A 16386-nucleotide genomic window follows, 5' to 3' on the forward strand; every position below is an offset into this window, starting at 1 on the left:
AGGGAAAGGAAATTACCAAGGAAACAGGATATTATTTTCATGTTGCACAAAATATGGTGTCATGGCTTCCAATGCAGAGTGACACAAACGTGAACAAGGAGGGACTGACTCAAGCCTTCGCTCACTTAAGCTCTGCTGTATTTAATGCTGAACCAATTCACATTTCAGGGATGATACAAATATCTGTGAAATCTAAACAGAAAAGTGAAATGATCTGAGTTTTACAGAATTACTGGAAGAATCAGATGAACTCTATGCAACATTTATCTTGAGTGTTTATGTGGCTTCTCACTGTGAGAAGTGCTCTGTCAATATTAACTCACCGGCCCTATCAACACCTGTGAAATACAGGTATAGTATGAACAACTGCTGAGATCTTCTTTTCTCGGATAGATTTGGCCTATTTTTCTTGGACTGATGTCCAAAAAAGTCTAACAAAACTGTAGCTTTGCTGAAGGAAAAAATAGTGCATTCCTGAGATGCACCATTTGGACCAGAGTAAAGCTGGGGAATTCCTCCTGTTTTTTTAAGGTGATATTTGTGTGAAGGGAAGACTTCTGTCAGGACAGTTATGTGTTTGCATGCATGTCTTCCAGTGCAATGGCTTTCAGTTCTTTGCTTTGAGATTCATAATTTGATTTAAGATTTTGATTTGAGACTCATAATTGGAATCAGGTGGGGAACTGGGAATTAGCCCCCTCCATGATTTACTGGAAGTATGCCTGCAGCTCACACTGGCTAGCTGTTAACCTGGGACAACACAGTGCCACAACCTCATGGCACATGTAGAGGGCTGACTGCCCAAGTAATGACCAGGGAGAAAATAACTGTCTGCACCTGTCTGCACCAAACCTAACTGCAGACTGCCAAAGTGAGTAATAGTGAGATGGGACCCCTCAAGGGAGCAGCCTGAGCTCCTGATCGCTACCTAGAGGGGCTATATGAGCCTGGTGCCTGTATGAACTGGTCAATGAGGTTCCCATCACAAGAGGAGAGTGCTTAAGGTGGACTGAAGACAGGCTCGAACTATGAATGCGTCTGGTGTGTGAGCAGATGTGGCAGAAGGACAAGAGAGCAGTCTGGGAAGACCAAACCTGTGGAAGACATGATTGTCAAATTTCATGATCAATATGTGCAGAAGGACCTGGTGGAGGTCAGTAATCAGCCACAGGGGTCTAGGTGGGAAAGTGGATCTATCACATCTAAGAAACTGGCTTACAGCAGGCTTGAACGCACCCAGATAAAGCGTGCCCTGAAACTGAGCAGGTTTTGGTAAAAGTAATGGTGTAATTAGGATAAAGTTGTGCCTCTGAAGCCTGCCTGTTTGGGACGGTGGAAGAGTGTGAAAGGAGTCGACTCAGCACAAGCAGAGGCTGCCGGGTGTGGTTAATGAGGCAATTCACAAAGGCATTACTGCTCTGTCAGCTTCATGGGTTGGATTACATCTTGAGTGGGTGAGGAAGGAGACTTGTTGGAACAGCCCAGTCTCGGATGCAGGCTCTGGATAGGAGGCTCTGTAAGGCTAATGCTTCTGGCTGCTTTCTGAGGTCAGAAGTTTGCTGCTTCTTAATTGGGCCTTTCTCAAGTGCCAAGGAAGTTAATGAGTCAATTCCTGAAACTTGTCAATAGATCTGTATCCCTCATCTCTTTCCCTGGGATCTCTTGGCAGAACCTCAGCTGTGGGATGAGGAGCCCTCTGCTAAAAGCACTGTTCCTGGTCGGTGGGTGTGTACTCTCGGTCCATGACCACACTGCAGGCCAGAGCAAGAGCTGGGACCACACCATCTTCCGAACACTTAGCGATGTGCAAGTGAGGGCATGCAAATGGGGAGATAGAGCCATCATCTGCTCCAGTAGGTCCGTGAGCCTGGAAGGGTGATGCAACAGCCCTTGTCTCCCAGTCTTATTGTGTGAGCAAAGCCAGTGAGTCAATGACCTACCTCTGGGAAGAGTAGAAATAATTTGTGCTGAGCATTGGAGCCGAGATTTCCGGTGGATGAAATAATAGGGTTATTGGAATACAGCAGTGGCTCTTAGAAGGATCACTATCTCTTGATGCAGGATATGACTATGCCACAATCAAAACTTTGACTTTTTGACTACCTGATAAGACTGATTGGATCTAATAAAAACTCATTACTTTTGTAGAGCTGAACTCTGAGCTATAGTCGCTAGAAGAAGTTATAGGTTAACCTATACAGAAATCAAGCAGTAAAAGTTACATTTTTTAAAACTGGTATCAAAGAATTATCTGAAAAAGCAAATTTCACTAACAGCTTGTTATTTCTCCCCATTCGTGACCTCTCTGGTATGGCAAACCAAAAAGAGTAGTTGGAGTTAAAGGTATTATATGCAGAAAATGCTGAGAAACAGCTGCTCAACTAAATGACAGTCTGTGCCTTATCACGAAATTAAACCCAGTCATACAGCTCCTATCTGTAAGTGCATCTCATTTCTCAGGTTTAACATCAGCTCGTTTTTACACTTTCATCCAACTTTCATCTAAAGTCGTTGTTACTTACATATCAATGTCATGCCATAATGCTTGCCAGAGTGTTCAGCTTCTGGAATGTTTAATATGTAATCGGATGGGATTTGAACCCTATAAATAAACACACTACTGTTGACAATACAGAGAATTTTTCATTTTTGAGTCGTGTAAGTGTAGAGAAAGCTTGCAGGAGGTGTGCCAGAGGGGAGGTGGATATGACATGGGTAGCATGCAGGTCTCTTACAAAGAAAGGCTGGTTCCTGATACTCTCCCCCATTCATTTGTTAAAGGCAAATCACTTCTGGTTTTACTCTGATCAATAATATTCTGGCCTTGGTAATCTACAAATAGAAGCAAGGTGAGACCATAGGCAGGGTGAGACTGCTAGGGGAAGTAATAATTCTGTTAGACAAAACATCCTGGGGTGCGAGAGGAGAAACACGACAGAAATATTTTATATTCTTCATCTAATTCCACCCTGCTATGTACAACTATCACGTAACTCACACATCGGTATGTTAAAGCGTTCTGGCCATATTATAAGACAGCAGTAATGTGGCCGTCCAGAAGACACTCGAGACCCAAGCATGTCCTGCTCCTCCAGACAGAGAAGTGACTTTCCAAGGACATGCATTTCCCTTTCAGCTGTGTAGTGGGTCCTGTAACACCCGGCTTGTACAAGTTTAAAAAGGGGAGAGGCACAGGAAAGGTTGGAGGGAAGTGCAGATGGACTGAGAATGAGCTGTAGAGCTGCCATGGTAGACCAAACAAGATGCAGGCAGAGGGATTTTAGCCTCTTTTTCTCAGCCTTTTCTTTTCTGTCCCTACGTCTCACTACACCAACTTGAAGAATGTGGACCAGGACTTTCAGAAATACCTGGAGAATCTGAGAAGCTCAGGTTTAGGGGGTCAGTCTGAAGTACTTGGAAAGGACTTGTTGTGTAAGACTTACTAAACAACTTTGAACGAGAGAACCCTCCCTCTCTCCCTTATGCTGTCATAGGTGGATCAAGCAAGAATAACACGGCTTCTCCCAAATTTGCAAGATGATCCTACCCTGTGTTCTAGATCCTTTGTATTTACAAGTTGCATGGTATTGGCTGTAGCTGAAGGACTAATGCCCATTTATTTGTAGTTATTATTGATTAAACTGTCCTCTTTATTTGCTGGAAGGTGAATTTTTGTGGAAAGCTTTAACACCTGTCTGTAATGTGTAGTAAAACACTTCCATTCGCAGAAATACCATGCAAGCTGCCACGTCATTCTCAGAAACGTTTCCTGTTATCTAAAATCGTGAAGTAAAGCAAATGGGGGAAAACATCCTAAATCATCTTGTGTGCTGAGAAAAGGAAATGATCTTAATGTAATGAAGCTGTAGAAAACCACAGGAGGGACATCATAGTGACCTCTACAGTGTTCAGCAAAATAACCTTGATAGAAATAAATCGTCTGCGTACGTTCGTTTCAAGCAGATGCTGGTTGAAAGACATCCTTGTGCTTCCCTCATCCTGTTCCACTGAGCCTTTAGCAGAGCTGCCTACCCCACCTCATGAGAGGAAAGGAATGACCTCAACTCATGAAGCTATTCCTGCCTCCCTACCTAGGCTAGCAGACTCCTCTATTCAATTTTTCCATCAAATTTCTACCATTTCCCTTGACTTCCCGAATTTATCCCTTCCCTGTTCCTCCTTCCTCCCTTGTCCCCTGGGTCATTCCAGTAACCCTTTTTTACACCACTGAGTATTCTTCCTCTATCCTTCAGTCCTCAACCTCAAACTCCCAGAGTGATGTCTCACCACTGAGCCCTTAGGATTTTGCAGGAGCTACCTAAAATCTTGAGAATTCAAGGGAAACATCTCCCTTGATGAATCACCTAGACCTGTTTATAGAATGAGTAATGAAAGGGCAAAATTTGGGGTCAAATGCATCAGTACAAGGAATGAGTAACTATTATCCTTAATGGAAATCACAGAGCTTTGGTAGACAATAAACTAGAAAGTCAAGGTAGAAAGGCTTTTCTTCTCTAAGTCTGGTTTGTTCTTTCATTTTTCTCCATGCTTTTCTCAAATTATGCTGCCACAGGTATGATCCGGGAGGCTAAAGCACCTCTGCTCTGCCTCTGCTCGGCTGCATGCCTCAACGCTGCAGTCCAAAGAGGACTTCTTGCAGGTACCAAGCAACCCAACCCTTGCCTTGTCCATGGGTTTGAACTGTGTTTGGCAGCTCGCAGCAGCCAGCTAATATAAACAGGGTGAAGAGCTCTCATTGCAGTGGCTGTTCTCATGGCAGGGAAGTCATCTTGTTCCTGGAAATCACCACCACCCCTTGCACAACCCCTGGCACCCGCAGCGTGTAACGATACGCTATGAGCCATCTCTTGCCAGGGGTCAGCTATGCAGCAAGTCTGGAAGCCAAGGGCAGCCGTTGGGTCCCCAACCAGCCCAACGCTGGCTTGTGTGCTTGGGGTGCACAAATCACCTCCGTGCCGGCGCGTGGCGATTTGGGGGACCATCATCTTTGGAAAAGACATTCAGAAATGGCTAGACAGCTCTGTGTGGTTCAAGGCTGCTGAGCACTTGGTCTCAAGAGTATTTTTATTGAGTTTTCATGGAAAAGACTGTCTGAAATAACAGCATAAAGTGCTGTCATGTATGTTTGTCTCCAGCATCTCTGTAGCAGCATGTCCAATTGAAGGTGTTCCAGGTAAACTCAGTGAGGATTACTAGAAGAGTGGAAAATATAAACAGCATAAGGCATAAACACAGATGAAATGTGTGGCTAAAAGGTGATTACAGGCTTCTTTGAGAGCTGGCTACAGTCACCACGTAAAATGCCCTTGAGAGGAGGAAAAGGGCAGAGCACTGACCTGCAGCTCAAAAACAGACATTCTGCACTGGCCAGTTGCTTTGCTTGTCTGGGCTTTGAATTTACAAGAGGAAAACATGGGCTATGATACTTGGCTTCTTATTTGGGAAGCACTTGAGGATTTAATCAGAAATTGTTATTACTAGTATTACCAGTATTTCTATTGTTATTATTAGATTTTTTCAATAACAGGCATTTCTTAAATGCTAAAAATGTTTTCACCTGTGATAGAATCACAGAATGGTTTGGGTTGGAAGGGACTTTAAAGATCACCTAGTTCCAACACCCTGCTGTGAGCGGGGACACCTTCCACTAGATCAGGAATGATGTCAATGTTGTTCAGATGAGTTTCTGCACAGTTTAGAGTTGCAGCTCTATGTGGAAATACTTTCTAAGTCTTCCCAGGTCGTGTAACACAAAAATTATGCTGCCTACCATAATGGCTGTGGAGAAGGGAACCAACACAACTCTTTTAGAGGACTCAGGGGTTTTTGTACTGTTGTTTTACATTACTGGGAAACCAGCCATGTTAATGTGGTGCTGCTCCTTGGTGCTAATGCAGTGACACTCATCTGGAATGGTTCTTATGTACCATATTTAGTTGCTTTTTGGAAATTGCGCATCATCTCTGTCAGTGAAATAGGTGCTGAAACGCTGTTAAAAATCTAGCTGCCACACAATGGTCTCTGCCTCAACGCTCAGCTTCAAAGAATTCAGGTATCATCTCTCAGGTCCATTGCAAGACCACTTGAACGGAGGTTGTTTCAGGTTGTACACACAAATCACGCAGCATCGCAGGGTTATACCATGATCGCTGCAATTATAACATGAAAATAACAAAATAAGGATGGAAAGGAGGGAGGACTGTCCAGTGTTGCCGAAAATCCGGAATAAGAAACTTATCAACACCAATGGGATGTAGATAAGCAGACACTTCTTTGTTGCGGCGCCGGGTGCACGGGGGATATCTCCTCCTAGCGTGTGCACCTTGCACCAGAATTAAACTTCTTATATAGAGCTTACATATGCACAAACAAATTATTCCCTGAAAATCATTAGCATATTCTTCCCCTATTTCCGATTCTGCACAATAAAAGTTAGAATCATCTGGAAATGAGTCTGGGGTATAATATGGGTAGGTGGTCTGTGAGTCGGTGGTCGCGATCTCCCCCTGCTGGAATTACCTTTTGCTTAAGTTCATGGTTTCTGGTAGTTACCTCATGGTTTCTTGGCAGGTACCCATAAATCGTTACGGCTGGCCTTCTTCATTCTCATTAATCCAAACCTTGATAGCTACATGCATTCTTCTAGTTCTATGTAAGTATCATAAATCAATTGGTAGGTCAACTGGTACTTGTTATCTAATTTCTACATGATTCTAACTTATCCCTTTGGTCTTGGTACAGGATTATACAAGAAATTTCATAGCAGCATCTGGTTACTGTACGAGCATACTTTTCATTGAAATATTTCTTATAGCTTTATATTATTAAAATCAATTGCAAACTATATTAATTACAAACTATTGATTAAATTCTAATTACTAAAATTCTAAGTATCAGTAACAGCAGGACACAGGGGTGGTAGTAACCGGAAGGAAACTTGGGCTGGCAGTGCTAAAGAAAATTTCTTGCAACTTAAGATCAGTTAGCTCATAGGTTTCTTCTATGGGTCTGATTTGAAACCTCTTCACTGCAGCTAATAGAGAAATTTGCCTAGGTCCAGGCAGGCCACCTGCTGCCTTTACCATGTGCTGGAATTATCAGCTCATCTGGCACCCAATTAAAAAACATGAAAATGAGCACCACAGGCCGAGGCACAGTCCAGCCCGCTGCTACGTAGTGTGGAGAGCTAAGCTGGGTTAGTGCGAAGAGGGTGAGATGCAAAACTTCAACCCCAGGGCGCATCCATCCCTTGATGCTTCACTTTGAGTCATGTCTGATCTGACCAGAATATTTCCGATAAAGATATTTTTCCTCTGGAAGGAAATTTTGCTTGAACAAACTGAAAACTCTTGGAGGAACAGCACTGCCTTTGTCAAGAATAATCATCCATAGGTTTAATGTCAATGATGTTTGATTGTCCCGTTTAGACTTAATTTGACTTAATTTCGAACTAATTTAACCAAGTTTTTTTCTCTATCTTGGTCAAAATTATAAAGAAGCACTTTGACTCTTCTGAAGTTAAATCTTGGACAAATTAAGGAATTCTATTCAGGAAAAAAAATTCCAGCTTTTCATTCTGTACTGGAAGAAAACAAAGTGAAACATCTGAACACTGCCCATGGAAAGGAAATTCCAAATATCATCTCAGTTCAGCAGTGACAAAATAAATCCTACTGCTGTCATAGTATGAGACAGTTTCTGTGAGGAAAAGAGCATTTCTTGTAATACAAACAGAATTTTGTGGACAATATACACAGGTATATTTCCAGAGTTGTGTTTTATGTATATGTATTTCACTGGTCAGAACCAGCTGTAGCATTATTTTCCTGTTCAGTATCTATATTTATCTTATTTAGTTAGAAAAGGGACATGCTAATAATAGCAGCAGAATTTTAAGCTCTTCCATGAAAAATTTGGTATTAATATAGCACAATCAACAGCATGTTTGTGAGATGAACTCAATGGGACAATCATGTCTACATTGCTGTGATGTTCTTTTCTAGGGATTTTAGTTCATATTCATCCCTTGAGGTTACCAGAGAGAGATGGACTAGACCCCAGTGAACTCCTTAACTTCTAATAATTAACCACATCTCATCTGGACATCTATCACTTCTTCCAGTAAAGTCTAGATTTTGCGGAAATGTGTAAGCTTGGGTCTGACATCAGGCTTAGGCATTCTCAATATATGTCAGATTTTGCAGAGGTGGATTGCTTGGCCTTTTAATATTTTGATACCATTTCAAGAGGATCTGCTCTCCTTGGCAAGCTACAACACCAGGGAAAATCCTCCAGTACATGCTTGCAGCAAGCACAGATGGGGACAACCTTCTGGCCTGAGGTCTGCACTTTGAAAGCTACACAACTTGCTGTCTCAATGCATCTGCCGATGCCAATAGGTGTTGGTCTTTGTGTAGTAGTCCTCAACAGGGCTTTTGCTGGGAAATTTAAGAGAAAAAACAGCCATTTTCGGCTCGTGCGTGGTGGTGTCCCCCTTCTTTCACAGCTGGCAGCCTGGCTGCTCCTAAGGGAGCCCAGGAGTGCCAAGACCTCTTGGTTGCAGTCTTGCGCAACCAAGTAATGATGTAAGTCACATCTGGTCACGCCAGCTTTGAGACCACTTGAGACTTTGGTACGGTGTTTCAGGTCAGCATCACAGCACTCTTCAACTCTGTCCGTACAAGAGCCATGAGTTCACATCAACACTCCTCCTGCACCATTCCACACTATTGGAGGGGTGGGTTATGTCTCAGCTGAATCAGAGACGTTAGTGCCTCAGAAATGTCCCCGTGGGCACTATGAGCAACCTGAACTTTCCAGGGAGGATCCTTTGTGCTTTGTGACAGCCACCCACTGCACATTTCCTGAGAGGAATGCTCTAGGGACAAAGCTGACTAGCACTGCATGCTAGGGCTTCGTCTGGCCCCTAGTGAGGATGTGGTCCATGATTAACACATATCAGAGAATTAAGTCAGAAAATGTCTACAAAAAATTGCAATTTTATTTTTTCTTTTAGTTAAAAGACTGCATTCAGTTTTCTCACTTTGTTGGTGGAGCAGAGCTTAGGAAAGGGGCAACCCTGTTTAATTCATAAAGGTCTTCAGCCATGGTGGAAAAATTCCCAATCTTCCTGCTGGGGAGGAGAGGAAAGTTCCAGAAATATGGCAAAGCCTTATGTTCTTGCACTATTATTCACATTTCCAGTGAAAAATACCTGCTTCAATCTCTATATAGAGTGTGCATAAAGATACAGCTGGGAAAAAAAAAAAAAAAACGGAAAGAATTAAAACCTGGAAGCCCACGCCTGTGACCACGTGGGATGAAAGTCCCATTGCTTGCCTCAACACAACCTCTGCGAAGTGTTTCCTCACCTCCACCGTGTCCGGGGGTGGCCGAGAAGGCCACCTCCATGCAGAGAAACTGCTCTGCATCTCCCCGACAAACGAGGCACCGAGGAATGACGTGGGTGTTGCAGCCGCAGGGAGCTTCGTAGCTGCCAAAGGAAAAAAAAAAAGGATTTTAAATAAACTTCTTTCTACACACCTGCTTTTGAAAGGGATGTAATGACAGATAATATTCTCCGTAATCCCAGCGGGGTGACACACTGTCATTTGGCCCTGGAGGGGGAAACCACCAATATCCAGGGAAGGTGAATTCAAACTCATGCTCTGTAGGCAGCTGACAATGTGGTCAATTTTTTTTTGTGACCAATATGAATGCCTGATCCCAAACCAGTGACATAAGTTGAAGATATTCTACATCTTTTAATGAATTTTGGACTCAGGCTTCATTACACCAAATTAGGGTGTGAGACTGTAGGTGAAGATGACAAAACAAGATGGTTTTCTTACATCGTGATAAAAGTTGAGAGGGGAGCGTCCAGCAGACCAAGGGATGTTGATAGACATTTGGTGAGAGTGAGACCATGACTGGAATATGGGGTCCAATTTTGGCTCAAAAGGGATGTGAAGAAGGAGAGAGGGCACCATGGTGTCTGTAAAGATGCCCAGCGTCCTGGGCAGCATGACCCACGAGGAGAGGTAAAGGAAACTAGGCTGGTTTAGTTTGGTAACAGGGAGCCAAAAAAAGCCCTGGTAATGCCAGATAATACACTCAGGGGCTATTCGCAGCCTTGAACTGCATTTTAGGAACTTGATGATGGACATTAGGAGGACCTTTTTTACTCAGAAGGTGATACAACACAGGAATAGGCCATCGGAGAGGTGTCTGAATCCCTTCCCTGGGAAGCTGTCAAGACTTGGCTAGAGAAAGCCATGGCCAACCTGATCTAGTGCTGGTGACAGTCTTGCTTTGAGCAGGAGGGTGGGCTAGAGATCCCCAAAGATCCAGCTGAACCAGTATACATATGATTCTTAAACTCTTTCAGCCAAGGACTCAGATTAATTAAAGATGGGGATGTTATTAATAATCATTTAAATAACACCATTCTCACATCTCAGATATTATGCAAAGTTAATAAAAATCCTTAGTTACGTAGCCAAAATCCTGCTGTTTCCTGAGTTAACTTCCTCCAGCTTTTCTTAGCTTAGCAGTGAGAAGTGACCAGCAAAACAACACTTTTTCAACACATAGTTCTGTTTATTGCTTCGAGATGGGTCCAGTTATCGTGGCATAAAAGTTTATATACCAGATAACTTTCTTTATCTGACATTTTCTGGGGAGATGTTTTGGTGTCTTTTGAGGTACGAATGCAAAGATAACAATTGCTCAGTGTAGGAGGAGAAATGGCCACATACCATTAAGAGAGAACAAGGAGGAGAAGCAATACTGGTCAGCAGGGTAGGCAGCAAAACGTAACATTATATACGTCATTGCTTCACTTTTTCAACTCTGAAACGATGACCATGAGTGGAGCTGGAGAAAGCAGAAACAAAAGTAAGAGCAGCTGCCATGAGTCACCAGAAACATGGGTTTAGTGGAGTCCTGCCTAGACAGTTTGCTAGCAGCCCTGCAGAGACCCACTGGTACACACAAAGGACCTCCAGAGACCAAGTGACATTTCTCTGCTTTTGGTAGTGTCTGTTGGGCAGAGCTGCCTAGAAAGCAGGGGGTACCTCACCTTCCTTTTGACCTCTTTTGAGTCAAGAAAGACATTTACTGTGTGGATACTGAATTACACATAGAGCACACTCAGCCTTCCCCAAGGATGGTACAGCTCCGGGGAGGCAGGAGGCTTCACCTACCATGCGGGCCATGCGATGACCGCAATGGCAAAGCAAGCGTGGGAAAGACTGGGCATTTCTGGAAGCTCAGAAAGGGCACTAGGGTCAGGTAAGGAAGCAAAACCATGTCTCCAAGGCTGAAATACCCTTTTGCTTTTTCCCCGCTCTTTTTTGGAGGGTGCAGTGTGAGGGCATGCTGAGTTAAGTTACACTGCTTAGCATGGATCTGGACCCAAGGGCTGCACCAAGTAATTTATTTAACTATGTTCAGCCTTTCTTTTCTTCAAGTTTTTCTCCCAAAAGCCAATTTTCCTTTCCTGCCAAAAGGAGGCTAATTGTTTGCTGGATTGGCTCAAGTCCTGGAGTCATTCAGATTCCTGGCAAGATCCCATTCATTTTGCAATGTCTAGGAGTGCGGGGTCAAATGTCTTTCTGATTAAAGAGCCCAAAGTCTGTGTGTTGCAGAGAGAGGCCAAGAGCAGCCAGAAGCATGTGCAGGGCTCCTTAATGTGCACGGTGCAGATTTAGGTGCAAATGAAAGAAACCATGATGGGAAACATAACAGAACCTTGAGATCTTGCATCGACGTTAATGAAAATATCAACATAAAGCAATGTCAAGTGGGTTGTTAGCTATTTCTCTACACCTTTAATCCAAAAGTGAATATTCTTTCTTATTTAATATTTCAAGCCCTTCGAAAAGGAGAGAAGCCGTTTCTGGGCACTGTGGTTGTGGTGGAAGGCAGCTGGAGTTAGATGCTGCACCTCACAGGCACGTCTAAACACGTGTGAAATAGGAACAAGCAAGATCTGCACCGTGAGGACGTCACAGTGCTGTCAGGAGATTATGTAAGTTGTTTTGTTTGATTCTGAGCAAGAAGCCAGGCACAAAAGGGGAGTGTGGAAAATCTAAGGCAAACTAGTTTAGCTTCTGGGCTTGTGGTCTTCCCTCTGGTGCTTCTCACCCCTCCTTTCTTTGTAACAGAGCTCCTTGCTCAGTTTCAGAAGAAAGAGGCAAAGATGGTATCATTGCTTCTTCCATCACAGAATTAAGCCTGAAGAAGAGAGAACACATGGAACCAACCTATTAGCAGACTGAATAGCAATCTCTGGCTTATATCTCAGAAGATACACTGAGATAATAAGATACTCTAATAAGATACTCTACGTACTTTCTTCTTTAAGTGGAGTAGTACCTGGTGATGTCAAATGTTAATATGGGGTTCTTCATTGCTTGTTTTCAAACACATCTTCCACTTGCACAAGACTTGGTCATAGGCCTCTTCCCATCACTGAGATGATGAAAGATTTGGGGCAGATTCACAGGATCCTTTTCCACACGGTGTGCAAGTTGTCACTTAAGCCTTGCTGTTGAATCGTGGTAGGCGCCAACTGCCATGATGCCTGACAAAATGTCAATAAAATCACTGCTCAGTGGTCTGCCTTGAGTGATTTCCTCCTGTTCCTCACCCAAATGATTCGCTGTATGGGTCAGAGCCTGGGTTTTTTATTGGTTTATCTGAGTCACTTTTAGAGCCTTGCATTGATAATAAAGATTTGCCACTTTAATCACGTGGCTCCATTTGACCCACCACGTCTGTCGGCATGCGCAGGGACAGGGTGCAAAAAGCTCTTTCCTTGTCGCTGTGGATAGTCACAACAGTGATAGGACAAATGCCAGAGGTCCCAAATAAATTCTCTGGGTGGCGGCATCTAACTCATCAGGGGAAGGGAAAAGCACAGTTTCCCTTCCTCACCATGGTATGTCCAGGCCTGACTAATGAAAATCAGGCTGTATGACATCATTAGTGACTTGCCACAAACAAATGATGCGCAGAGCTCCCACCGCAGCCAAGACTTGACTAAGAAAGTTGCTCTTCTAGGTTCAGCTGCAGCCTGGGTTGGGACGGCTTCGCAACGTGCTGTGGCTGCTCTGCTGCTGGGGCACCAGCTCCAGGAGGATGGGGGCTCTGTATAAGAGAGAGTGAAAATCAAAATGTTCTTGAGCTGGGAAACTGTGCTTGATGTCTGGTAACGGTGAAGGGAGAGGTGCTTTTCCTTTTTTGTAATAAAAAGGAAAATCAAAGGGCAAGGAAAGTAATGAGAGTAATGCTTGTCATGAAGCATTTGAACAAATGCGTAAATGTTTGCAAGCTTTAGGGCATTCAGCAGTTCCAGGGGAAGATGATGAGTGTCTTTTCAATGCTTATGATTGCTTAAGACCTGTGATTAATTTTTCTTAAGATTTTGTAGAAAATAATTAGACAAGGATTTGAAAGACTTTCCATTATATGATACAGATCATAATTTTCCAGTATGAGGTTAGACCTTTTTGACCATCTCTTCTATCTCATTGTATTGAGTCCTATCTTGTCATACCCTACATGTCGAGATTAAATTATTTCAAGTAAACCAAAATATTCTGAATATTAGAAATCACGATTAAATAGCAACACTTTGAACAGAAGAATGCACTGTGATTTAACTTCCAGCCTAAAAAGAATAATAGACATTAGAAGAATTCAACTTTTTTCTTTACAAAACTTTTCCTTGTGATTTGTTCCTTGGAAGACATCTCTTTATTCATGATCGAAGTGCATAATCCAATGTGTAATGTACAGTTGAAATGTCTCCAAACTATCTCAAGTCTCAGCTGCCATGCTGGATTAGTTCTGCTTGCATAGTCTAGTATTTGGATCCTGATCAATGATACTGCAGGAACTGCCTATACCACTTCAGTCCCAGGGGCTATATCGCGTGAGGGTGGTTCATACATGTCCAACAGCAAAAACTTGCCCTTTAAAGCCTTCTGTGTCTTCTACAAATGCATCTGTCATTGTTACAAGCTGCTCTGTTGGTGTCATTGCTGTAATTTTGGAGCATCTCTCTGATGACGTGGAGCTAAAGTAATATTACGTATGTTTTGTTGGATCAGGAAACCTAAACCTCAGATAGGATATGGGCAAATGTTTTCATAGCTGGTAGCTCATTTTGTGCAAGTGCTTATGGCGGACAGTGAGGGCAAGGATATACCTCAAGCAGCGCTTGTGAAAATGGAGAGAGCCTGAAATGGTTGCCCTTGACTTGCCAGAGCTTGCAGAGGATGGAATGCGGATTTCAACTGGATCCCGAGTCCAGCTTTCCTGTCCCTTTGCTGTCCCATGCTGTCAAAGCATAATCTGAGATAAACCAGAAACCAGCAGCAGGATACAGCGTGAGATCTGGTAAAGGATGGGAAGGAAAAGTGAACCTTAATATGGGCCGGAAAAACATCTGCCTGCAGATGAGCCTGACCAGCCACACCGCCTGCCTTGTAGCAGCATCACTGGTCCCAGGATCCTTCCTGGGATGGCCCCAGCCTCACGCCGGGTATGGGATTTGCCATACCCTGACCCCCGCGGGTGCTGTACCACCAGCATCCAACGCTGTGACTGCCTGATGCCAGCACCATGCCCAAGACAAACCCTGCCCTCAGGTCGGTGTAGGCACAGCCACACTTAGTCAGTGGCAGAGCTGGGAATGAACAGGAACATGATATTTTTAAAAAGCTATTCACACATCGGGGAATTTCTAAGTAAGCTGTACATCCACTATTTTGGACTCCTTGGAAAATCCCAGCCAAAATCCATCCTGAGCTCTAGCAAGTTAAAAGATCATTCTTTTCAACTTGCAAAACAATTTTCTTCTTTCTTTAACTCCTACAAGAGTTTCTCCCAAGAGGAGGAAGCAGGCAGTTGTGTCCCAGTGCCCGTCTGCTAAAGAGTTTCTATCTGCCTCCACTTTCGAGGCAGGGGACCTCTCGGTTCCATGGCACTCTCGGAGAAGCCAGAGAGGAAGGCAGCGGAGAGCGCAACTGGCACAAAGCAAACGAGCGTAGGGCAGAAACATACTTGAGAAAACAGAAAGAGGAAGCGCTGGTCAATACCTTGTGCTCTCCACCTTTCTGTGTGGTGAAAGAAAATAGCAAAGAAAAAGCCTGGAACATATTTTCCAGGGTTTTCTATGTTTTTAAGAAATGAATAAGAGCCTGATGTCAAGAGGAGAGTGAGGCATAGCAGGAAAATAAGTGTGAGGGCGAGTGAGGGTGAGTACTCTCGGTGCTGCTTAGCTGACTGATGCTGTCTCAGGCACTCTTCCAAGGGGATGATTCGCAAAATCCGGAAGGGATGGGTACCACCTCCTCTGAGGAGTTACACAGCAACGGATTTTCCAGAAGACTCCAGCAGCTAAGGGCTGAAAATGCCAAATCTGGGTCGAAAATCACTCTTGCGTGTTGCAGGTACTTGCAGCTCTCCAGGATTCTTCCCAGGGCTTCTCCTATCGCCTCCAAAACCTCAAACCAAATAACTGAAACCCATTTACTAGCCCTCTGATCCAGGGATAAGGCATTCTGGTTCCCTGGGATGAAATCAGTAATATTTACACCACTAACCCTTCCAGCAGAGGATTTGTCCCCAGCAGTGGCTCCCAGATTCAGCACTTAGCTTCTTGCTTAGCACTTTGGGGATTTTCAGAAATAGCCTGTTATTAGCATGAAAGCATCTCTTCTGCAGCCACCGAGAGGGACACCACAACAGGATATTCAGCCATGATCCGTTTCTTCTATTAACTCACAGAGATTTGAACACTGAGGCTGTTTTTTTGGTGGTAGCAGGGAGCGTAGCATGGGGGATCGGGGCTGTCTGCTGGGGCACTCCTCCGTTGGAGGGGACCCGGTTTAAGGCTCTACAGCCACGTCCTCCTGCCTCTAGGAAGAGCCAGATCCCCTGGATATTTTGTGCTAGTGTCTTGGTCTTTCTGTGGTTTTGACCAGAAATTCCAGCCTGGTCTTAGCAACTTCTGCTGATAAGTGTTTCAGTGAAACTGGTACTTTCCAGAGAAAGAAAGAAAAAAATGTGGCTTTATTGAAAAATTTGTGTCTTGCACTTTCTGGGACATTGGTTTTCTTTGTGTGGCTGAGCCCTGCAAGCTTTGGGAAAAAAAGAGGAAAAAAAAATCCATTTCAGTTTCTTTTACGCAATATTCTCTTTTGCCTTTAACATAATCTATTCATTTTGATTCTCTTGCGGGCAATCACTAATGCGGAGTTGAGAAACAGATCTTTTTCTTCACCTTTGGAGTCTGTTCTTTCAGGAAAAAAAATAGTATTATGAATGATACGAGTTTGTGTATGCAGTAGGTCC

Source organism: Tauraco erythrolophus, chromosome 22 (genome assembly GCF_009769465.1).
Source record: "Tauraco erythrolophus isolate bTauEry1 chromosome 22, bTauEry1.pri, whole genome shotgun sequence".
Lineage (NCBI taxonomy): Eukaryota > Metazoa > Chordata > Aves > Musophagiformes > Musophagidae > Tauraco > Tauraco erythrolophus.